The sequence below is a fragment of the Rattus norvegicus genome, chromosome 7 (genome assembly GCF_021556685.1).
Source record: "Rattus norvegicus strain SHRSP/BbbUtx chromosome 7, alternate assembly SHRSP_T2T, whole genome shotgun sequence".
In the NCBI taxonomy this organism is placed as follows: Eukaryota; Metazoa; Chordata; class Mammalia; order Rodentia; family Muridae; genus Rattus; species Rattus norvegicus.
In genome coordinates this window covers 18,929,165-18,955,120 of record NC_141540.1, presented here as the reverse complement: position 1 = coordinate 18,955,120, position 25,956 = coordinate 18,929,165, and the positions used below count along the sequence as shown (strand labels likewise).

General features: G+C 37.7%; 1 long non-coding RNA gene across 2 annotated transcripts in view; it reads left to right on the top strand.

The window, feature by feature from the left end:
* LOC102549242 (uncharacterized) overlaps positions 1–25,956 on the top strand; it is a 1,084,685-nt gene that overhangs the window by 760,864 nt on the left and 297,865 nt on the right. The window lies entirely within an intron of this gene.

The following is a 25,956-nucleotide window of genomic DNA, read 5'->3' as shown; positions in this document are numbered from 1 at the left end:
TCAATGGATTAGAATTGAAGACCCAGAAATTAACCAACACTTCATCATGGTTACTTCATCTTTGACAAAGGAGCAGAAAACATCCAGTGGAAAAAAGACAGAATTTTCAACAAATGGTTAGGTTTCTAGTGGTGGTCCGAATGCAGAAGAATGCAAATCGATATATTCTTATTGCCTTGTACAAAGCTCAAGTGCAAGTGGATCAAGGACACCTAGATAAAACCAGATATACTGAAACTAACAGAAGAGAAAGTGGGGGAAGAGCCTCGAACACATGGACAGGGGGAAATTTCATGAACAGTACACCAATGGCTTATGCTCTAAGTCAAAGAATCAACATATGGGACCTCATAAAATTGCAAAGCTTTTGTAAGGCAAAGGACACTGTTATTAGGACAAATCTGCAACCAACAGATTGGGAAAAAATTTGGCCAATCCTATGTCCAATAGAATGCTAATATTCAATTTATATAAAGAACTCAAGAAATTCGACTCCAGAGAATCAAATAACCCTAGTAAAAATGGGGTACAAAGCTAAACAAACAATTTTAAAAGAAGGAATATGAAAAGGCTGTGGAGCACCTACAGAAATGTTCAACATCCTTAGTTATCAGGGAAAACAAATCCAAACAACCCTGAGATTTCACCTCACACCAATTAAAATGGCTAAGTTCAAAAAAACTCAGGAGACAGCAGATGATGGCGGGGATGTAGAGAAAGATGAACACTCCTCCATTGTTGGTGAGATTGCAAGCTGTTACAACCATTGTGGAAATCAGTCTGGTGGACCTGACAACCCAGCTATACCACTTTTGTGCATATACCCAAAATATGCTCCAACATATAACAAGGACATACATTCCACTATGTGTATAGCAGCCTTATTTATAATAGCTGGAAGTTAGGAATAATGCAGACGTCCTTCAACAGAGAAATGGATACAGAAAATGTGGGACATTTACACAATGGAATATTGCTCAGCTATTATAAACAAGGAGGTCATGAAATTCTTAAGCAAATGGACAGAACTAGAAAATGTCATCCAGAGTGTCACAAACTTGGTATGCTTTCACTGATAAGTGGACATTAACACAAAAGCTTGAAATAACCCAGATAAAATCGACAGATCACATGAAGCTCAAGAAGAAGGAAGACCAAATGGTGGATGTTTCAGTTCTTCTTAGAAAGAGGAAGAAAAATATTCACAGGAGGAAATATTGAAAATTTGCTCCACCTGGGGATCCATCCGATTTGCAGACATGAATCTCAGACAGTGTTATGGACACCAAGAAGTGCATGCTGGCAGAAACCTGACATAGCTGTCTCTTGAGGCTCGGCCAGAGCCTGAGAAATACAGAAGGAGATGCTCACAGCCAACCATTTAATTGAGAATGGGCTCCTTATTGGAGGAGTTAGAGAAAGGACTGAAGGTGATGAAGGGGTTTGCCACCCCATAGGAAGAAAAATTATATCAGCCAGCCAGAACCCCAGAGCTCCCACGAACTAAACCACCATCCCAAGAGTACACATGGATGGACCTATGGGTCCAACTGCATGTGTAGCAGAGGATGGCCTTGACTTGACAGCATCAATGGGAGTAGAGACCTTTGTCCTGTCAAAGCTGGATGCCCTATATAGGAGAATATCAGGGTAAGGAGGCGGGAGGGAGTGTATGGTCTGGTGGGGAAATACCCAAATAGAATCAGGAGTACAAGATTAAGATAGTGAGTTTCTGGAGCAGAAACTGGTAAACAGGATAATATTTGAAATGTAAATAAAAAATCAAATAAAAGAACAAAAAGACAAACCTACAACACTTATGTTGGTGTCCAGGCATTTCCCAACAAACAACAATGTATACCAATTCCACTTAGCCAGGGATAATTTATTGAGATTTTCCCCAGGACTGATCAATCAGTTCCACAGAACAACCTTGGGCCCCACTAAATCTGAGCCAGATTCATACAGAGTTTTGAAGCCTAAAAACAGCAAATCTCTGTGCCAAGTTCTTTCATCAATCTGTATTTAGGGACAGGAGACTTCCTAAGGAACATATGTTAGTGGCATGCTTATCTTATACTCAGGGGTTGGATTAATCCACTGTGACAGGGTGACTTGACTTGCCTAGAATTCATGTCCCAACTTGATAACCAGGGATTCAATTACCCACAAACATGGCACAGGTAGGATGTTGATCCCCAAGGACGGCATGCGTCCAAGTTTATTGAGACTAATATATAAAGCAAGAATAATTGACCTCTATTATGATTGGTTTCCAAGAACCATAAAGCATAGAACATAACAGATATTAAGTTAAGAGTTAACTCAGGCATGAAAATGTTTCTAGTTACAGTACGAGTATGTTTCCTTTAACAGAAATAGCAATATATGAGCCAGTTTGCTTGTAATGGAATAAAATGAATGGCTAGGCAAGTAATAAATAAAAGATAAAACACTTCATGTGGATTTTTCGAATGAATTAAAAGACAATAAATCTATATTTCTATTTTTCTACAATTTTCATAAAAGCCTTTTATATAAACTGTATAGTTGCTCTAGACAGACTTGTGGTTATTTGGTTTGTTAAATAATGTTAAGAATTGTTTAAATATCTGGTTCTTTAATTAGGATTTAACTCATACAGTCTTCTAATGTAGATAAATATTGAGACGAAGGAAGAAAAAAAACAGAAAAAAGCAATTCATCTATCTATCATAGAGAAGTTTTGGCTATATATTGAATCATATTTCAATAGCATACAGAGAGCTTCCTATCAAGAAGCCATTTTCAGGGGTAGCAATTAGCCTCCACAGTGATGCACTCTACCCTACCTTAAAGAAGACTCCACATAGCAGAATGCAGTCCTATTACAACTTACTGTATTTTTGAGTCTCACTTAAAAAAATAGAAATGGAGACAATGTGCTGTACTCCATCTATATCCTCGGTCTGTTGGTTCCACCAACTTGGTATGAAAAGAAAACCACTCTAATGCTGTACTCCATGGAAGCACAGTTGTGCTCTGTGGGGAACGGCTACAGGTTTCTTATGACTGTGAGTAGAATCTGAGTGAACAATGTATACATTTATTATTCTTTGGCATCTTTTCAACAGACCTTTGTTATTTTCATAACAACTCTCTGTCACTGTCTATGTGAAAGCTTGAGAATTACTTTCCTGTCATGATTTTTTTCTTTTCTTTCTTTTTCGGAGCTGGGGACCGAACCCAGGGCCTTGTGCTTGCTAGGCAAGCTCTCTTCTACTGAGCTAAATCCCCAACCCCCTGTCATGATGTTTTAATATTAACTTGGAATAATGTAAAATAAGTTACACAAATAAATTTAAGAAACCAATTATTCCTGGTCTCTGAGCCTTTCGATCCTAGCCAAGATGCCCTGAGAAGCCTTCATTGTCAGGGGGACATCCATTCTTCTTGCCAGCTCAGTCCCCACCATCATCAGACCTGCAGATCCTGAGTCATAGAGGTAACCTTCCCTTCCCCCACCCATCTTCCCTGCTTTCTGATTATTCTAGGGTTACCCAAGCCTCCCTAAGCAGCCTACTCTCCCAGGGTGACCTCTCATCTATTTTCTGCTCTCCATCCACCTACATCTGACCTGTATCTCTATAATATTTATGGAGTTTCAGTTCTAAACAATAAAGTCATGAAAATCTGGAAACATTCACCCTAAGGGTTCCAATCAGAGTAGCGCCATTCCAGGATCACTGAGGTTCAACTTCCTCCCACTACCTGCTAAAACAAGAACACCTAGGGACCAACACCTTCCAGATGATTGTAGGCTCCCTAAATAACACCTTCAACAAAGACAGGGTAAGATAACATCTCCAATGCACAGGTACCCCACAAGAGCAAACCATGGTTATCTTAACACAACGAAATCTTATGAAAATGACTGTATATCCAATATTATAATGTTGATAGACACTGTTAAAGAGGAAATGAATAAATTCCTTTATAAAGTGCAGGAAAATATGATCAAACAGAGAGAGGTATTTAAAGGAGAAACAAATAAATTCCTTGAAGAGGAAAATACAACTAAACAGTTGAAGGAAATATATAAAACTGTGTAAGACCTGCGATTGGAAATAGAAGCATAAAACACACACACACACACACACACACACACACACACACACACACACACACACACACACACACTGAGAAAACCCTGTAGATGAAAAACCTATAAAAGAAAACGAAAGGAGAGGAAATGGAAGGACATTTAGGAATCTCACTTGTAGAAGGTACAATAGAGGATATTTATATAGCAATCAAAGAAAATGTTAAATCCCAAAGAGCCAGAGTCTTACAAGTGTATTTTGCCTCAATATTCTGTCCAAGATGTACAAGCACAGGGAAAGGCAGTTCTGGCATGAAAGGGACCCCGCATACCTCCACTGCATCATCTTCAGAAGAAAGTGCCCGCAGGGACTCTTTTGTAGACCTGGAGGTATCTGAAGTTGCTCTTGTAGAGTTTTCAACAATTCTATATGAAACACCTGTCTCAGTGGGATCAAGCAACTCTACTTTCTTGATTAAAAAAAAAGGAAGTCCATGTTGTTTCCAAGACTGATATCACCACAATTTACTTCACTAGCATTCCCATAAGTGTTGCTGGCCATCTTCCTTGTTTTCAGTGTGGTGTAGTCTGTAAACAAATCCATGTTGTAACTCCCTAGAGAAAGCATCAAAGGAATGTGACCTCAGAGACTCTACCTAGTGGCTCATAGTGCTTTGGCTTGCTCTTCAGTCACCCTGATGTGACACACACAAAACAGCACCCCGTTCAGGGGTACTCATCTATTTGGATGGTTACCAGGAGATCTGTCTCACTTGGGGGATTATTATCACCATTATTTGCTTCACTAGAATTATAGGGACAGGGCAGGTGCAGCGGCAGGGACAGGGGCACTATCTTTACTGTCTCCATGTCTTGTGGAGGTAAGAATTTTTGGCCCAGAATTTGTCCCCATGTAACACCTCTTTTCTCTGAAGCTTACCTGGTGCCAAGAACATGACATGGGATATCTGCAATGGTGTCCTATCTCTCTCTAGTGTTACTAATTGCTGTTGTTTTAAAAGCTTGATGACTTCTTTTAATTGTATGTTGTCAGAAATGAGAACTTTCAGTTCTTGCATTGAGACACAGACCTGTAAACAAAGCCAAGTGACCATTGTCAATAAATATGTTGATGACAGAAAATCTGCCCTCAAACTGCTTGTACAACATCGTTGAACTATGGTTAGCTCATTTGTCTAGTGCTCATATCTAGTGATATTGTCCTGGCATTCAAAATTCTGTTCTTTGAAGTCACTATTCACATTGTATTTGCAAGTGTTCTTTCACTCTCCAGAGGAAAATGGAAAATTAGTTCCTGAAAGCCTTGGCTCAAATAATTTTTCAAAAGGTCAATACATTGAAGGAAGATCAGATAATGTTGGGCCAATTTGAAACATGAGAATTTTTCCCTTCAAGAAATGCTCATTGTTCCAGAAATTGTCTCCTATCCTACAGAAGATATTGCAGTTACAGAAATGGCTGGCTTATGGAAAGAAGACCAAGGCTGGGCTAGAACAAGCAAACAGAAGGGCAGTCTGGAAAGCAGGAGGATTTGTTTCTGACACAGAATCATTTGAGGTCTGCCATCTATGGAGTCCCACTTACACATTGAAGTGAATTGTCCTAATACATCTTATCTTTGAATAATAAAAAATTGACAATACACTCTCAATTGTCAGTTTTCATCACTTTGTATTCCTTGTTTTCACACCACGCCCTGGTTTCCTCATCAGCTGTAGTGTGTGATCAGAAATCCATTGTTTTATTATTATTAATCATTTGATAGGTTTACATTTCAAATGATATTCCATTTTCACCACCACGAAATTCTCAAGCCATCCCACATCTATCCCCTTACTCTTTTCTTTTTTTAGGGTACTCCTCCACCCACTTACCCACTCGCTCCTTAATGCTCTATTATTACCCTATACTGGGGCATCAATTCTCCATAGGATATAGGGCCTCTCCTCCAATTAATGCCAGATAAGTCCATCTTCTGCTACATATGGATCTGAAGCCATGGATTCCTCCATGTATAGTCTTTGGTTGGTGTTTTTGTCCACTGGAGCACTGGGTGATCAAGTTAGTTGATTTTATTCTTCCTTTGGGATTAGAAGGATTTTACACTAGGCTTTTTAGTTGGCAGCATGTGGCTTCTGACATGAGTATCGTCTTTTATACAGACTAGAAACTACAATTGAGTGCATGCACACACACGTGCACACACATACACACACATACACAAAAACAGACAGACAAAACACACACAATGCATATGACTTTTTCAAGCATCTTTATTGTAAATGAGGTGCTCTCTATCCTCTCTGCTGCATTCTACTACATTTTCAAAAATAATTTAATAGAAAAGCATTTTAAAAAATGTACAAAACAACCATGGCAGGAATTTTGTTGGGTTTATATATTTTATACACATAGATACATACATAAATACATCAACACATAGATCAATTAATAGGTATATTTTTATTTTGTTTTTATTTTTCTGAGAAAATACTAAATGAATGCAACTCATGGAAGAAAAAATTACACAGTGTGAAAGCAAATTTGATCACAATGAGCTAGCATGGTGTCATGAGAGGATATACAAAAATCTTTCTTGATTCCATGTTGTTTAAAATAGCGCTGTAAGAAAACAGGAAAACACGTCTACAGGAGTGCTGATGCAGAGGCCTACAAGAGGGTCCAGCCACTGTCAGAACAGAAAGACAAGCTAACACAAGAGACAATCCGATGGAAAGAAGCAAGCACAGGGACCTAAGCAAAAGAAATGAACACTACTTGTCATCATCAGAACCCAGGTCTCCCACCAAAGCAAATACTGGATATCCAAACACACTGGAAAAGCAAGATTTAGATTTAAAATCACATTTTATGATGATGATGAAGGACGTTAAGAAAGACATAAATAACTCCCTTAACGAAATATCGGACAAAACAAGTAAACAAATAGAAGTCCTTGAAGAAGAAACACAAAAATCCCTTAAACAATTACGAAAAAACACCAAACAAGTGAAGGAATTGAACAAAACTGTCCAGGATTTAAAAATGGAAATAGAAACAATAAACGATGCACAAAGGGAGACAACCCTGGAAATAAAAAGCCTAGGGAAGAGAACAGAAGTCATAGATGTGAGCGTCACCAGCAGGATACAAGAAATAAAAGAGAGAATCTCAGGGGCAGAAGATACCAGAGAAAACTTTGACACAGTCATCAAAGATAATGTAAAACACAACAAGCTCCTATCCCAAAACATCCAGGAAGTCCAGAACACAATGAGAAGAACAAACCTAAAGATAATAAGTATAGAAGAGAGTGAAGGTGCCTAACTTAAAGAGACAGTAAATATCTTCAACAAAATTATAGAAGTAAACTTCCCTAACCTGAAAAAGAGGTACCATAAACATACAAGAAAACTACAGAATTCCAAACAGATTGGACCAGACGAAAAATTCCTATTACATAATATTGGAAAGATGCAATGCACAGAAGAAAGAAAGAATACTAAAAGGAATAAGGGAAAATGTCAAGTCACATAAAAGGGCAGACTTATCAGAATTACCCCAGACATCTCTCCAGAGATTATGAAAGCTAGAATATACTGGAAAGATATTATGCAGACTCTAAGAGAACACAAATGCCAGCCAAGATCCAGCAAAATTCTCAATTAACATAGATGGAGAAACCAAGATATTCCATGACAAGACCAAATTTACACAATATCTTTCTACATATCCAGCCATACAAAGAATAATAGATGCAAAACTCCAACACAAGGAAACAACCCCTTAGAAAAAGTAAGAAAGTAATCTCCTTGAAACAAAACAAAAAGAAGAGAGACACACAAACTAAAGTCCAGCTCTATATATGAAAATAACAGGAAGAAACAATCGCTATTCTTTCATATCTCTCAAAATCAATGGATTCAATTCCCCAATAAAAAGACATAGACTAACAGGCTATATATGTAAAAAGGACCCAGCATTTTGCCACAGAAAGGAAAAGCAACTCAGGGATAAAGACAGACACTATCTCAGAGAAGAAGGCTGTAAAACAAGTTTCCAAGCAAATTGTCCAAAGAAACAAGGTGGGGTAGGTATTCTAATATCAGTTAATATCAACATTCAACTAAAAGACTTCAAAAAAGATAACGAGGGACACTTCATATTCATCAAATTAAAAATACACCAAGATGAAATCTCAACCCTAAATATCTATGCTCCAATGCATGGCAAATACAATCATAAAAGAAACCATACTAACATTCAAAGCACACTTTGCACCTCACACAATAATAGTTGGAGATTTCAACACTCCACTCTCATCAATGGATAGATCATGGAAACAGGAACTAAACAGAGAAACTAAACATAGAAAAACTAACAGTAGTTATGAAACAAATGGATTTAACAGATATTTATAGAACATCCCAAAGCAAAAGGATATACCTTCTTCTCAGCACATCATTGTACCTTCTCCAAAACTGACCATATAATCAGTCACAAAACAGGTCTCAACAGAAAGATAGAAATAATCCTGTGCATCCTATAAGATCACCACAGACTAAGGCTGGTCTTCAATAATGATAATGATAGAATGCCCATATATACATGGTAGTTGAACAACTTGACCAAGCAAGAAAAAAAAAGGAAGAAATTAGAGACCTCTTATGATTTAATGAAAATAAAAATAAAACATACCTGAACTTATGGGACACAATAAAATCAGTGATAAGAACAAAATTCATAGCTCTGAGTGCTATGGAAAAAGAAACAGGAGAGAGCATACATCAGCAGCTTGACATCTAAAAACTCAAACAAACAAACAAAAAAATTACACACATGAGGAGTGACTTTAACCAAGCAAGTAAAAGATCTCTATGACAAGAACAACTAGTCTCTGAAGAAAGAAATTGAAGAAGATCTCAAAAGATGGAAAGACCCCAAATGCTCATGGATTGGCAGGATTTATACAGTAAAAATGGCCATCATGCCAAAAGCATCCTAAAGATTCAAATCTACACCCATTAAAATTCTGACACAATTCTTCATAGAGATTCTCCACAGAAATTCTTCAAGAACAATTTGCAAATTAATTTGGAATAATAAAAACCCAGGAAAGCTAAAACTATCCTCAACAATAAAGGAACTTCTGAGAGAATTACCATTCCTGACCTCAAGCAGTATTACAGAGCAATAGTAATAAAAACTGTATGGTATTAGTACACAGAGATCCAAGTAGATCAGTGAAATAGAATCAAAGACCTGGAAATGAATGCACACATCTATGGTTACTTGATCTTTGACAAAGGAGCTCGAAAACCATCCAATGAAAAACAGATAGCCTTTCAAAAATGGAGCTGATTCAACTGGAGTTCAGCATGTAGAAAAATGCAAATTGATCCATTCTTATGGCCCAGTACAAAACTTAAGTCCAAGTGGATCAGGGACCTCCACATCAAACCATATACACTCAAACTAATTGAAGAAAAAGTGGGGAAAATCTTGAACACATGGGCATTGTCAAACATTTCCTGAACAAAACAACAATGGTTTATGCTTTAAGATCAAAAATGGACAAATGTGTTATCATAAAACTGGAAAGCTTCGGTAAGGCAAAGGACACTGTCATTAGGACAAAATTGGGACAAGATCTTTGCCAATCCTGCATTTGATAGAGTGCTAAGGTCCAAATATAAAAAAAAAAAACTGAAGATGGTAGACTACAAAGAGACAAATAACCCTATTATAAATGGGGGTCTGGAGCTAAACAAAGAATTCTCAGCTGAGAAATATCGAATGGCCAAAAAGCACCTAAAGAAATGTTCAACATCCTTAGTCATCAGAGAATGGAAAATCAAAACAATCCTGAGATTACATCTCACAACAATCACAATGTCTAAGATCAAAAACCCAGGTGACAACAGATGCTGGGAAGGATGTGGAGAAAGAGGACCAATCCTCCTTTGTTGGTGGGATTGAAAACTGATACAACCCCTGGGGAAATCAGTCTGGAGGTTCCCCAGAATACTGGAAGTATTATTTTTGGAAATAGCTATACCACTCCTAGGCATATACCCATAAAATGCACCAACCTACAACAAAGACACATGTTCCACTATGTTCATAGCAGCTTTATTTATATTAGCCAGACACGGGAAAGAACCCAGATGCCCTTCAACAGAAGAATGGATGGAGAAAATGTGGTACATCTACACAATGGAGTGCTACTCAGCTATTAAAAGCAATGACTTCATCAAATTCAAAGGCAAATGGATTGAACTAAAAACTATCACCCTGAGGGATGTAACATAATCCCAGAAATACACACATGGTATGCACTCATAGATAAGAGGATATTAGTCCAAAACTTGAATTAATAAAGACACAATTCAGAGCTCAAGAAGAATGATGACTAACGTGCAGACACTTCAATCTTCTTAACAGTCTGAACAAAAATATTCATAGGAGGGGATACGGAGGCAAAGTTTGGAGCAGAGACTGAAGGAATGGCCATTCAGTGCCTGCCCCACTTGTGACTCATAAATATACAGCCACCAAAACTAGATAAGATTGATGAACCTGAGAAGTGCATGCTAACAGGAACCGGATAGAGATGTCTCTTGTGAGACACGGTCAGAGCATGTTAAATACAGAGGCAAATGATAGCAGCAAACCATTGAACTTTGGACGGGATATCCATTGGAGGAATTAGAGAAAGGATTGAAAGATCTGAAGGGGCTTGCAACCCCATAAGAACAACAATCACAACCCACCAGAGCTACCGAGGACTAAATGACTAAGCAAAGACTATACGTGGTTTGACCCATCGCTCCATCTGCATATGTAGCTGAGGTTAGCATTGTTGGGCAACAAAGGGAGGAGAAGCCCTTGGTCCTGCCAAGGTTGGACACCTAGTGTAAGGGAATGTTGGTAGGGCAGTAAGGAGAATTGGATATGGAGGTGGACACTTTTATAAAGAAGGGGAGGGGGAGGGAAGAAGGGGCTTATGTACAGGTAACCAGGAAATGTAATAATATTTGAAATTTGAAAAAAGCAATATTTAATTAAAAAAATTAAGCTAACACCCCTCTCCCAAAATCAAGAGAATTCTATCACAACTTGGGTGTCTGACACTAAATATTTCATCATAGTCCTACACATACTTCCGGGTAAGATAAAATGGACAAAATGGCATGTATAACAGAACATAACTTGCTTCAACAGTGAAAAATCCTGTTTCAAGGATCAGAAGACTTATCATAAAAACACAAGAAGGTGTGTCCTAGATCACAGTTTAGAAAATTAGCCCCTTAGAAAAATAACGTTATTTTTGTTGTTCCTCAAATTTTAAGTTATACCCATGTCTCTAAAATACCACAGAACCACACTTTCATAAGAAAAATATTAAAAATGAATGAATAACAACATCAAATTCACAAAGAAGCAAAAAGATATCCTTAAACACATACATAGAAAGAACCCATACTAGAGATGCACTCAGTTTTCACAAAATAAATAAATAAATAAACAAACCCCATGATTATAAATGTTGTTCAAAGAAAACTACTCAACTCTTGAAATCTCCACATTATTGTGATGAAGGTACTCCACAGTTCTGATGTTCCCCCTCTCTACTGCACACACACATTTCCATACTCAAGAGTACAAAGGAAGGAAGCCTATCTATTCTCAAACATACCTCTTCATTCACTGCATTTCAAGGGTGTTTCCAGGAACCACTAGGAGGTAGTTTTGTCTAGCCCTCTGCTCTGATTCATCTGAGGTTCTGCTGAAATGGCTTTTCATAGAGTCTTCAGTGAGTCAGTTACAGATGCTATTTAATATCAGAATGCAATTGGATATGATCTACTACGTCTGGGTATTTCAAAACTTGTTAAAATCCTATGGTTTCTGGAAGTTGTAGATTGTAATTGCTTCAGTGACCATGGCTAAACCATTGACATTGGAATAAGATAGAGGTCAGGAGGCAACCAAGATGTGTCAGTAGCCCTATATAGAAAAGACAGAGGCTGAAGAAAGCTCATCTCTAACAGCAGAGAAGAGCATGTATTTCATTTTTGGAGTTTATGATATTTAGTGGGCAACAAATGAAGACAGTAGTATGATAAAAATAGGGGTATTGTTGTCTCTTTTTCTTTCTTTTCCAAGCACCCATGTGTGTATGTTTGTGTGTGTGTGGGCAGGCAAGTGCTTGTTTTGGAATTAGTCATGGTTCTCTCTCATCAGAGAACATGTGTAATGCTTCTGTATCTTATAGGAAGTTATTGTAATGACATAGTCTGCAGTCCAACAAACCGGATAAGGGGCTGCTGTGTCCAAGTGCACATGAGTTGCTCATCCCATGGAGACAGTAATTTCACCTGCTCTTTTGTACCTTCTTAAGACTTAGGATCCAATGGCTGTGCTGGCAAGTAAAAGACAGCAGGAAAAGAAGAGAAACTTCTGTCTTCTCATGTTCTTATGCAAGTCTCCATTAGAAAATAAATCTGAGATGGCTCAGTCTAAAGGTGTGTACCAGCATGCCTGAATCTAGACCTCCCTTTGTCTCAAGGTGACCTTGATCTCTGATCTGCTTACCCCAGTCTCCTGAGATTAAAGGCCTGTACTACCTTGAATGAGCCAAAGCTTTTCAAGGCCAATATGTCCTAAGATCTCCACATGAAGTACCATGACAGAAGCCTTTGACTTCCTGCCTCAAGATTTGAATCACAAGGGTGCCCTCCATTTCAGGACTAGTTCATTCCAGAAAAAGTCAAGTTGACAACAGGAATAACCATCGCACTTGTTTTTTCAAAAGTTTGGCTTATACCAAAGTCTGCTCACAACCTCATTAATTTGGTCAGAATGATTTTATACTACAATCCCATTGCTTACCTTTCCTCGGTGCTAATGTTCCTGAGCTGCCTTACTACTTCAAGCCTCCTTTTTTTGGTTGTCTTTGTCTTTGTTTTGCTTTGCTTTTGGAGACACTGGATTCCTATGTAACCCTGTCTGCAACTGAACTAATATGTGGACCAAGTTGACCTTAAACTCACACACATTTATGTCTAACTCCTGACTACTCTAAATATAGATGTTTTCCATTATGACTGGCTCTCTCCAAACAGTGAATGATCTTTGTTTCCCTTTCTTCAAGCCTTATTTTCTGATGGATTATCTCTATGCAATTGCCATTCATTTGTTAAGAACTAAATATAGTTTTCACCATCTTCTAATCTCCACTCCTCCATCCAGACCTCTCTTGCCATGCTTCTCATTCTTTATCCCTTTCAAGGTCATGTAACTTACCCTTGAGTTATTTTCTTTACATTGTTTCTCTTGGTCTGTGAATTGTGGGATTGTTGTCCTTTATTTTAAAGCTAATTTCCATAAGTGAGTCAATACTATGTTTGTAGTTCTAGAAATATCTTACCTCATACAAGGTGTTCTTTTCTAGTTCCATCTATTTGCCTGCAAATTTCATGATGTCAATGTTTCGTTAGCTGTGTAATATTTATTCTGTACATATTAACACATTTTCACCACATTTTATTTTTCCATTTTCCAGTTCGGAAATGTATAGGTAGTTTGCTGTTTCTTGCTTTTACGAATAAACCTGTTATGAACATAGTTGATGGACAAAGAATTCTTATGTTACAGTGAAGCATCCTTTGGGTATATAAACTGAATTAGTATAGCTGGGTCTTCAGGTAGATTGAGTCCTAATTTTCTGTGGCGCCAACATATTCATTCCATTATGGCTGTGTAGGTTTGTACTCTCAACAGCAATGGAAGAGTATTCCCTTGTTCTATATTCTCAGCAACATGAACTGGCACTCATGACATTGATTTTAGTCATTCTTACAGCTGGAAGATCAAATTTCAGTCATTTTAATTTTCTTTTTCACAATGGCCAAGAAAGTTGTACATTCCCTTAAGTCCTGTGGATCCATAGGAGATTATTCTGTGGGAAATTCTGTTTAGATAGTGCTACATGTTAAATTAGATTTTTTGGTTTGTTGGTTACCTAGTTTCCTGAGTTCTTTGTATATTTTAGATATCAGCCCTCTGTCAGATGTATGGCTGCTAAAGATGTTTTCCTTTTCTCTAGGTTTCCATTTCGTCCTTTTGTTGCTATCCATTGCCTTAATGAAGCTTTTCAGTTTCATACAACAAAACAGGAAATGCTGTTGGAAAAAGGATACCTCATTTTTAAAGATAAGTAGTAAAGTACTTCATTCATAATACAAATAAATACAAATATTTCTCACTAAATTGAAAATAGAATTACGATATAACCCAACTATATAATTTCTCAGCATATACCATAAGGACTGTATGTCCTACCATAGACAAATTTCACATGCACTTTAAGTTTTGTAAATTTAAAACAGCAGAGAAATGATGTTCATTATTAGATAATACAAGTTTGTTAACAATACACAGCTGAGTTTTGTCAATCTGTGAAGGAAAATAAATTAGTAAAATTTTGAAGAACAAAATGGACTTGCAATAGTTGTGTCTGTGTATGGGTGTGTGTGTGTGTGTGTGTGTGTGTGTGTGTGTGTGTGTATGTGTGTGTTTGTGTGTGTGTTTTTCTAATTTAATTTTACTTTTTTACCACTTTACATCCAGCTCACTGTTCCCTCCTTGTCATCCCATTCCAAAACCCTTCTTCTATCCCTTATCCCTTTCTCTGAGCAGGCATCCCTACAGGTATCTACCACCCTGACTATTCATATCTCTCTAAGGCTAGGTGCTTCCTGTCACATTTAGGGCGGACAAGTCACCCAGTAAGAACAATATATCCCACATGTAGGGAATATTATTTTTGGGTCAGCCCTCATTACATTTGTTTGAGAAGCATATGAAGAGCAAGCTCCACATTTGCTACATATATTGGTGGAGAGCCTAATCCAGCCCATGTATGTTCTTATGTTGGTGGTTCAGAATTTGAGAATCTGGACATAGATATGAAGAACATTATTTCTCAATGAAGGATATGAATCACAATGTCTCTATATATTTAAATGTCAAGAAAAGGTGGTTCCGGCTATGAGACCAGAAAGGTAATCAAAAAAAGGTGGAAAAAGAGCTGTTGAGAATCAAATTAACAGAATAGGACAAATGTGCCATTGAAGAGAAGGAATAACAAAGACAGATGATGTCTCAAATTAACAAGGATACAGACATATCTTTTTGCTGAATAAGCATAGTAGAATCTTGATACATATCAACCTGAACAGATGAATTAATACGTGAATACAAACAATATTTAATACAAGCAAATCTATTAGCAAAATTAAATCCAACTCTTAGAAAACAAATATGGCATAGGAAGACAAGTAGTAACTTCTTTCTTAAATATAGTAAAATGATACTGAGAAGCAGATTGAGCAGTCCCAGAAAAGCTTCCATTAGCAAGCACAACTTCTTTTAATGTATCAGCATTCTTCCACACATGAATTTGAAATGCAGTAGTATCTTCCACAGAGGACAGTCAATTATCAGCAATGCCACCATCTCCCCATACCTTCAGCAAGGATCCATTCAGGTGTTCATTCTCCTCTCTGCTCATCCTGGTAACATTAGACAAATCACTAACAAATGTAATGTTATTCCAATTTTGGTTTATAGACCAAGCTGTCAATCGCTGTAATCGAGTCCTGGAGACTGTAACCTTTTTCCTGGTAATGGCCAATTTTAATAGCCCATTTGGAGGCATGGTCTCTGTCTTAAACATAAAGGCATCTTTGGGCCAGCATAAGTAAAATTATACAAAGCTCCATCATGCTTATTCAACTAAGTCAAGTTATTCAAAGGAGATGATAAAATGTTTGGAGTGGTGTATAACACTACATATGTTTCCCCTCAAGTAGCAGGCTCAAATAAATGTGGATTAGGAATATAAACCCAATAACTCACATTGGCCTAAACAGAAGATACCATAAGTAAAGCACACATTGCTAAAAATAAATGCTGAACAGTAAAGGACTTTCCCATATAAGACAACACTTTTTTGTCCTTAATTCCTAATCATTTTTCCTGACCCCATGTAGGTAATAGGGTTGTTACTGTACATATCCTTCTCCATTGTCATTTATCAAATTTAAGTGAAGCCATGGCCTCAGTAACAGAGGACATGTCCTTCAACTCTGAAAGACTTATATCAGGAGAAAATACAGCTGGTGTAATTGGATTCTAACTGGGGTAGGGCACAGTTCTTATCAGTCCATGCTTGGATCCATCTCCTGGGTGACCAGATTTGTCTCCCATCCTGTAAGGAGACAAAACCCTATCCCCTACCTACATACAGTACTGTTACTTCCTGCCATTCAGCACCTCGGGCAATTTTTATCCATACTGGATATTCCATAACTTCAGAGGGATATTGAATAAAGTGTCTATCTGTTCTGGATAAAACTTCACCTTGTGGTAAATTAAGAAAATTAATAACAAGTAATACTTGTGCCAATGTAGCTCTGAGTTTCTTCTGCCAACACCATTCAGGCTGTGTAAGGTAATCTCTTTTTAACTTTTGAATTTGTTGTTTCAAGTTATGCTATACTCTTTCAACAAAAGCTTGTCCTTATGGATTGTATCCTCTACCAGTAATATGTAAAATATGATATTGTTGACAAAATTGATTCAATTTATAAGAATTATATACTGGTCCATTATCAGTTTTAATTTTAGAGTGTATTCCCATAATAGCAAAAGTTTCCAATAAATCCTGTATATCATGAGCTTTGCATTTTCCAGGTAATGGCGTAGCCCATACAAATTTTGAAAAATTGTCTCTGCTTACATGCATATATGAAAGTCTACCAAACTCAGAAATATGGGTTACATCCATCTGCCACAATTCACTATGTTGTATTCCTCTGGGATTGATGTCAGATGGAGTACATCTTATATGTAAAGGCTTACAAATAGGACAATTAGCAATAATGTGACTTGAGAATAGGGAATCTTATATTTAATTTGTAAATATCCTACATTGCATGATTATGACTATGCTTTTCTTCTGGGGTAGCATGTGTCACTAATTGATCTACTATATGATTTCCAAATGTTAAAGGTCCTGGCAATTTTGAATGTGATCTAATATGTGTAATAAATATTCTCGAGTTTCATAATAAAAATAGTCCTTTAATATGTGAAAATAACGTATTTACTATAGGCTTAGATGTAGAAATAACAGTTATCACAATATTCTGTATTACTACTACAACATAGGGTGAATCAGCTCTAATATTTACATCATGACTAAAATCCCGCAATACAATAATTACTGCTAATAATTCATTTTCATGTATTGACCCAAAAGAAGATTCTTGTACCTGAAATTTGTGTTTGGTTCAATATGAACTTTTGATTTTAGAGCCATTGGTAAACATAGTAACAACAGATGGTAATGGATCAACAGAATTTTGTGTATTTATCACAAATTTTTGTTTTCTAAAGCAATCCCACAATTTACTATTGGGCAAATTAAGTTAAATATTTCAAGTGTAAAGAAATCATGGCTAATCAGAAAAGTTCAGACATCTGCATTAAATATTCAACTTTATTTTACTCAGTGGGAAAACATTAGTAGCACAATCATATCCTGACAGTGTAACAGGTCTTTACCTGCCTTGTTGTATAATTAAAGAAATTTGTTCCTCATAAGTTGTTAATGTTTTGTTAACATTGTATTTAATATATAGCCATTCTAAAGGCAACACATCTTGAGCTAAAATGCCTGTATAATATTCAAAGGTATTTAAAATACATAATTTATTAACTCTATCTGGATCAATACCTGCCAAAAATGCATCTTTCCAATTTCAAGAAAGATATTCCTGCATGCCTTTATATAAGCAATAATATCTCCAGTCTCCTTTATAGGTAACAATGTTCTCTTGTAGTCCTCATGAACATTTTCAAAAGCAAGCAGTTGTCCTCAAGGTTCCTCTCCTACCACTGTTCTTTGCAATGTTAATTTTAGTCTAGAAAACCTTAATATGTGGTTCATATAAAGTTACTGCCTTTTTCAACTGACCAATATCATCAACAGGAATTCTTTCATAATAAGCCGGTTGGGCTGCACCTTGAACCGGTGCTGGCCTAATTTTAGTTAAAGAAAAAGCATCCACTCAAGCGGCAGGTCCCCTGCAGTCCAGACACCACCCGGACCTGAAGAGACCTGGTCAACAGCTCCCTGCACCCAAATCTCCTGGAAGGGGGAGCTAAAACTTCAGAGGGGCAGACATGTCTGGGAAGCCAAAAGAGACTACACTCTGCCCACATGTCTGACGCCAGAGGAAAACACCTAACACCATCTGTGACCCCAGTGCACAGGGGCCCCAGGAAAAGGCGGGGCAGTCCCTTCTGGTTGCTGCCCTCACGGGCAGCTCAAAACAAGCCCCCCTTACCTGGGACGACAGGTAAGACAAAATTTCTGCTCCATGTGAACTGCCTGGTGGACACAGGATACAGGCCCTCAGGAAAAGGTGAAAAACAGTAGACAGGAAAGATTACACGCCTAAAGCAGAACACTCTGTTCCCATAACTGGCTGAAAGAAAACAGGAAAACAGGTCTACAGCACTCCTGACACAAAGGCCTATAGGACAGTCTGGCCACTGTCGGAAATAGCAGAACATGGTAACACCAGAGACAAACTGTTGGTGAGAGGAAAGCACAGGAACCCAAGCAATAGAAACCAAGACTACATGGCGTCATCAGAGTCCAATTCTCTCACAAAAGCAAAAAATGAATATCCAAACACACCAGAAAAGCAAGATCTTGATTTTAAATCACATTTGATCATGATGATGGAGGACTTCAAGAAAGACAAAAAGAACTCCCTTAGAGAAATGCAGGAAAACATAAATAAACAAGTAGAACCCTATAGAGAGGAATCACAAAAATATCTGAAAGAATTCCAGGAAAACACAATCAAACAGGTGAAGGAATTAAAAATGGAAATAGAAGATATAAAGAAAGCACAAAGGGAGACAACCCTGCATATAGAAAACCAAAGGAAGAGACAAGGAGGCATAGATAAAAGTATCACCAACAGAATAAAAGGGATAGAACAGAGAATCTCAGGAGCAGAAGATTCCATAGAAATCATCGACACAACTGTCAAAGATAATGTAAAATGGGAAAAGCTACTGGTTCAAAACATAAAAGAAATCCAGGATTCAATGAGAGGAGCAAACCTAAGGATAACAGGTATAGAAGAGAGTGAAGACTCCCAGCTCAAAGGACTAGTAAATACCTCCAACAAAATCATAGAAGAAAACTTCCCTAACCTAAAGTAAGAGATGCACATAAACATAAAAGAAGTCTACAGAACTCCTAATAGATTGGACCAGAAAAGAAATTCCTCACATCACATAATAGTCAAAACACCAAGTGCACAAAACAAAAAAAAGAATATTAAAAGCAGTAAGGGAAAAAGGTCAAGTAACATATAAAGGCAGACCTATCAGAATCACACCAGAGTTCTCACCAGAAACTATGAAAGCCAGAAGATCCTGGGCAGATGTCATACAGACCCTAAGAGACCAGCCCAGGTTACTGTATCCTGCAAAACTCTTAATTAACATAGATGGAGAAACCAAGATATTTCATGACACAACCACATTGCACAATATCTTTCTACAAATCCAGCCCAACAAAGGATAATAAATGGTAAAGCCCAACATATGGAGGCAAGCTACACCCTAGAAAAAGCAAGAAACTAATTGTCTTGGAAACAAAACAAAGAGAAGAAAAGCACACAAACATAATCTCACATATGAATATAACAGGAAGAAATAATCACTATTCCTTAATATCTCTCGACATCAATGGTATCAACTCCCCAATAAAAAGACATAGACTAACAAACTGGATACACAATGAGGACCCAGCATTCTGCTGCCTACAAGAAACAAACCTCAGAGACAAAGACAGACACTACCTCAGAGTGAAAGGCTAGAAAACAACTTTCCAAGCAAATGGTCTGAAGAAGCAAGCTGGAGAAGCCATTCTAATATTGAATAAAATTGATTTTCAACTAAAAGTCATCAAAAAAGATACGGAAGGAAATTTCACATTCATCAAAGGAAAAATCCACCAAGATGAACTCTCAATCCTAAATATCTATGCTCCAAATACCAGGACACCTACATACATAAAAAAAAAAAAAAACCTTACTAAAGCTCAAACACACATTGCACCTCACACAACAATAGTAGGCTATTTCAACACCCCACTCTTATCAAGGGACAGATCATGGAAACAGAAATTAAACAGAGGCATAGACAGACTAAGAGAAGTCATGAAACAAATGGACTTAATAAATATTTGTAGAACATTCTATCCTAAAGCAAAAGGATATCCCTTCTTCTCACCACCTCATGGTACTTTCTCCCAAATTGACCAAATAATTGATCATAAGACAGGCCTCAATAGATACAGAAAGATAGAAATAATCCCATGCATCCTGTCAGAACAACATGGGCTGAAGCTGGTCTTGAACAACAATAAGGGAAGGCCTCCAACATATACATGGAAGTTAAACAATGCTCTACTCAATGATAACCTGGGTGAGGAAGAAATAAAGAAAGAAATTAAAGTCTCCTTAGAATTTAATGAAAATGAAGGTACAACATACCCAAACTTATGGGACACAATGAAAGTTGTGCTAAGAGGAAAACTCATAGCTCTGAGTTCCTGCAGGAAGAAAGAGGAGAGAGTATATATCAGCAGCTTGACAGCACACCGAAAAGCTCTAGAACAAAAAGAAGAAAATACACCCAGGATGAGTAGAAGGCAGGAAATAATCAAACTCAGAGCTGAAATCAACCAAGTAGGAACAAAAAGGACTATACAAAGAATCAACACAACTGAAAGCTGGTTCTTTGAGAAAATCAGCCAAATAGATAAACCCTTAGCCAGACTAACGAGAGGACACAGAGAGTGTGTCAAAATTAATAAAATCAGAAACGGAAAGGGAGTCATAACTACAGAATCAGGGGAAATTCAAAAAATCATCAGATTCTACTACAAAAGCTTATATTCAACAAAACTTGAAAGTCTGGAGGAAATGGACAATTTCCTAGACAGATACCAGGGACCAAAGTTAAATCAGGAACCAATATGCCATTTGAACAACCCCATAACTCCTAAAGAAATAGAAGCTGTCATTAAAGATCTCCCAACCAGAAGCAGCCCAAGTCCAGATGGGTTCAGTGCAGAATTCTATCAGAACGCCATAGAAGACCTTATACCAATACTATCCAAATTATTCCACAAAATTGAAATAGGCAGAGAGATACTGAATTCCTTCTATGAAGCCACAAGTAGACTTATACCTAAACCACACAAAGACCCAACAAAGAAAGAGAACTTCAGACCAATTTCCCTTATGAATATCGACGCAAAAATACTCAATAAAATTCTGGCAAACCGAATCCAAGAGCACATCAAAACAATCATCCACCATGATCAAGTAGGCTTCATCGCAGGCATGCAGGGATGGTTTAACATACGGAAAACCATTAACGTGATCCATTATATAAACAAACTGAAAGAACAAAACCACATGATCATTTCATTAGATGCTGAGAAAGCATTTGACAAAATTCAACACCCCTTCATATAAAAGTCCTGGAAAGAATAGGAATTCAAGGCCCATACCTAAACATAGTAAAAACCATATACAGCAAACCAGTTGCTAACATTAAAGTAAATGGAGAGATATTTGAAATGATCCTACTAAAATCACAGACTAGACAAGGCTGCCCACTCTCTCCCTACTTATTCAACATAGTTCTTGAAGTTTAAGCGAGAGCAATCAGACAACAAAAGGATATTAAAGTGATACAGATTGGAAAAAGAAGAAGTCAAGTATCATTATTTGCAGATGATATGATAGTATATTTAAGTAATTCCAAAAGTTCTACCAGAGAACTACTAAACCCGAAAAATATGTTCACCACAGTGGCTGGGTATAAAATTAACTCAAATAAATCAGTTGCCTTCCTCTACATAAAAGACAAAGAAGCCAAGAAAGAAATTAGGGAAATGACCCCCTTCATAATAGTCCCAAATAATATAAAATACCTCGGTGTCACTTTAAGCAATCAGTTGAGAGATCTGTATGATAAGAACTTCAAGCCTCTAAAGAAAGAAATTCAAGAACATCTCAGAAGATGGAAAAATCTCCCATGCTCATGGATTGGCAGGATTAATATAGTAAAAATGGCCATTTTAGCAAAACCGATCTACAGATTCAACACAATCCCCATCAAAATACCAATCCAATTCTTCAGAGACTTAGACAGAACAATTTGCAAAATCATCTGGAATAATAAAAATCCCAGGACAGTTAAAACTATCCTCAACATAGGTAGCAATGAATATTCTAGTAAGATCACCAGTGGAAGGGGAAGCCCTTGGTCCTGCTAAGACTGAACCCCCAGTGAACGTGATTGTTGGGGGGAGGGCGGCAATTGGGGGAGGATGGGGAGGGGAACACCCATAAAGAAGGGGAGGGGGAGGGATTAGTGGGATGTTTGCCCGGAAACCGGGAAAGGGAATAACACTCGAAATGTAAATAAAAAATACTCAAGTTAATAAAAAAAAAACTATCCTTAACAATAAAAGGACTTTGTGGGAATCACTGTCACTGAACTCATCAGTATTACAGAGCAATAGTGATAAAAAACTACATGGTATTGTTACAGAGACAGACAGATAGACCAGAGGAATAGAATTGAAGACAGAGAAATGAAGTCACATACCTATGGTCACTTGATTTTTGACAAAGGAGCCAAAAACCTTCCAATGGAAAAAAGATAGCATTTTCAGCAAATGGTGCTGGTCGAACTGGAAGTCAGCATGTAGAAGAATGCAGATCGATCTATGCTTATCATCCTGTACAAAGCTTAAGTCCAAGTGGACCAAGGACCTCCACATCAAACCAGATACACTCAAACTAATAGAAGAAAAAGTGGTGAAGCATCTCGAACACATGGGCACTGGAGAAAATTTCCTGAACAAAACACAATGACTCATGCTCTAAGAACAAGAACCGACATCTGGGATCTCATAAAACTGCAAAGCTTCTGTAAGGCAAAGGACACTGTTGTTAGGACAAAAAGGCAAGCAACAGATTGGAAAAAATCTTTACCAATCCTACAACTGATAGAGGGCTTATATCCAAAATATACAAAGAACTTAAGAAGTTAGACTGCAGGGAGACAAATAACCCTATTAAAAATGGGGTTCAGAGCTAAACAAATGGTTCACAGCTGAGGAATCTTGAATGGCTGAGAAACACCTAAAGAAATGTTCAATATCTTTGGTCATAAGGGAAATGCAAATCAAAACAACCCTGAGATTTCACCTCACACCAGTGAGAATGGCTAAGATCAAAAACTCAATTGACAGCAAATGCTGGCGAGGATGTGGAGAATGAGGAACACTCCTCCGTTGGTAGGATTGCAGACTGGTACAACCATTCTGGAAATCAGTCTGGTGGTTCCTCAGAAAATTGGACATTGATCTACCTGAGGATCCAGCTATACCTCTCTTGGGCATATACCCAAAAGATGCCCCAACGAATAACAAAGACACGTGCTCCACTATGTTCATAGCAGCCTTATTTATAATAGCCAGGAGCTGGAATGAACCCAGATGCTCTTCAGCAGAGGAATGGATACAGAAAATGTGGTATATTACACAATGGTATATTACTCAGTTATCAAAAACAATTACTTTATGAAATTCATAGGCAAATGGATGGAAATGGAAAATATCATCCTGAGTGAGGTAAACTACTCACAGAAAAACATAAATGTTATGCACTCATTGATAAGTGGATATTAGCCCAAATGATCAGATTACCCTAAATGCACAGAGTACATGAGACTCAAGATGGATGACCAAAATGTGAATGCTTCACTCCTTCTCTAAAAGCAGAACAAGAATACCCTTGGGAGGTAATAAGGAGGCAAAGATTAGAACAGAGGCAGAAGGAATACCCATTCAGAGCCTGCCCCACATGTGGCACAAATGTATACACTCACAAAACTAGATAAGATGGATGAAGTAAAGAAGTGCAGGTCGACAGAAACCGTAGGTATCTCCTGAGAGACACAGCCAGAATACAGCAAATACATAGGCGAATGCCTTCATTAAACCACTGAACTGAGAATGAGACCACCGTAGAAGCAATCTTAGAAAGGACTGAAAGAGCTTGAAGGGGCTTGATACCCCTTATGAACAACAATGCCAACCAACCAGAGCTTCCAGGGACTAAGCCACTACCCAAAGACTATACATGGACTCACCGTAGGCTCCAACCTCATAGGTAGCAATGTATAGCCTAGTAAGAGCACCCATGGAAGGGGAAGCCCTTGATCCTGCCAAAACTGAACCCCCAGTGTATGTGATTGTTGGGGGAAGGGCGGTAATGGGGAGGATGGGGAGGGGAACACCCATAGAGAAGGGGAGAGCGAGGGGTTAAGGAGATGTTGGCCTGGAACCTGGGAAAGGGAGTAAATCGAAATGTAAATAAGAAACACACAAGTTAATAAAGATTAAAAAAAAGAAAAGAAAAAGTATCATCATCACCACCTGTATGTATCGTTAACATGTCATCCTCAGGAGACTATGCAGAAAAACTGCTTCAGGCCGTGGTGCCGACAGCGAAACTTTTACTTTCGTTTTTGTCATTTGTGGCACAGTTATTTTAAAGAATTAAAGTCTTTCTGCAACTGATCAATATTTCCTGACAACTGTTTAAGAGAATCAGAAGGATCGTACAAAGGTAGTGTCAGACTTTCCGGCATTCACATTTCTTGTTTATAATTATTTATCTGACCCTTGACTTCCTTCTCTAAATTTAAATACTTTATGAGGCACAGCTTCATATTCTATATTCATTATCACCCTTTCTTCATTCACGGTCTTGAACATAGTAAAAAATAACTGCCAACATAGACCAGGAACAAATTGGAACCTTTTTGCCCTACCTGACAGCCTTTTCCATCTTTTTCGCTTTGACCCAAATAACATGGTGTATCTATTTCGTCTTGGTCTTTTATTACTTGGAAGACATTAACATGACTTATCACACTTTTTGTATCTGATATTTGTGAATTTTAAATGCTATAGGAAGGACGTGCACTGGTGAAGCACAAAGGTGAATTGTAAAGAACCTCCATAATTACCACCCTAAATTAATAATTGCCACCACGCCTCTCTTCATGGAGCACTAGAAATGCAAAAATAGACTCAAAGAAAGGTAGAAAGCTAGGGATATTGTGAATCTTCTTTTGATGCTCTGTAATCTTAAGTGTCCTATCTATAAACATTTACAGAGCAGAAAGGGGACAGAAGTCATTGTAGCATGTCTGTACTTTAATTTGGTCCTCAATTAGGTTAGAGAAAGTGAAGCAAGAATATGACGGGATAATGATCATTAAAGCCATGGTGAAGCTGCCACTCATATGCAAATTTATACTTCTGAGTGAATTTTGTTCTCTTAACAGAATACTGGCTGACACTTGCCTCGCTATTTCCATCAACTGACTTTCCTCAGCTACAGGGCCTTTGACCCGATTTCTCTGTAGAGTTGGATTTGAATTGGAGAGCACACATCTATGACCCCTTTTCCCCCTCGCAGCATTTGTTCTAATAACATGGAAGGTTGCTACCTTAGCCTGAAAACGAAGTGAGGATCTTTGAGCTCAGGAGATATAAAAGCCTTTGGACATTTAAATGCTACTGGAAGAGTGGCATGGTGGCCAATACTAATCTAGGATGGTCTTTGCAGATGTTCCTTTGTGTTGACCTTTTGTGCTCCACC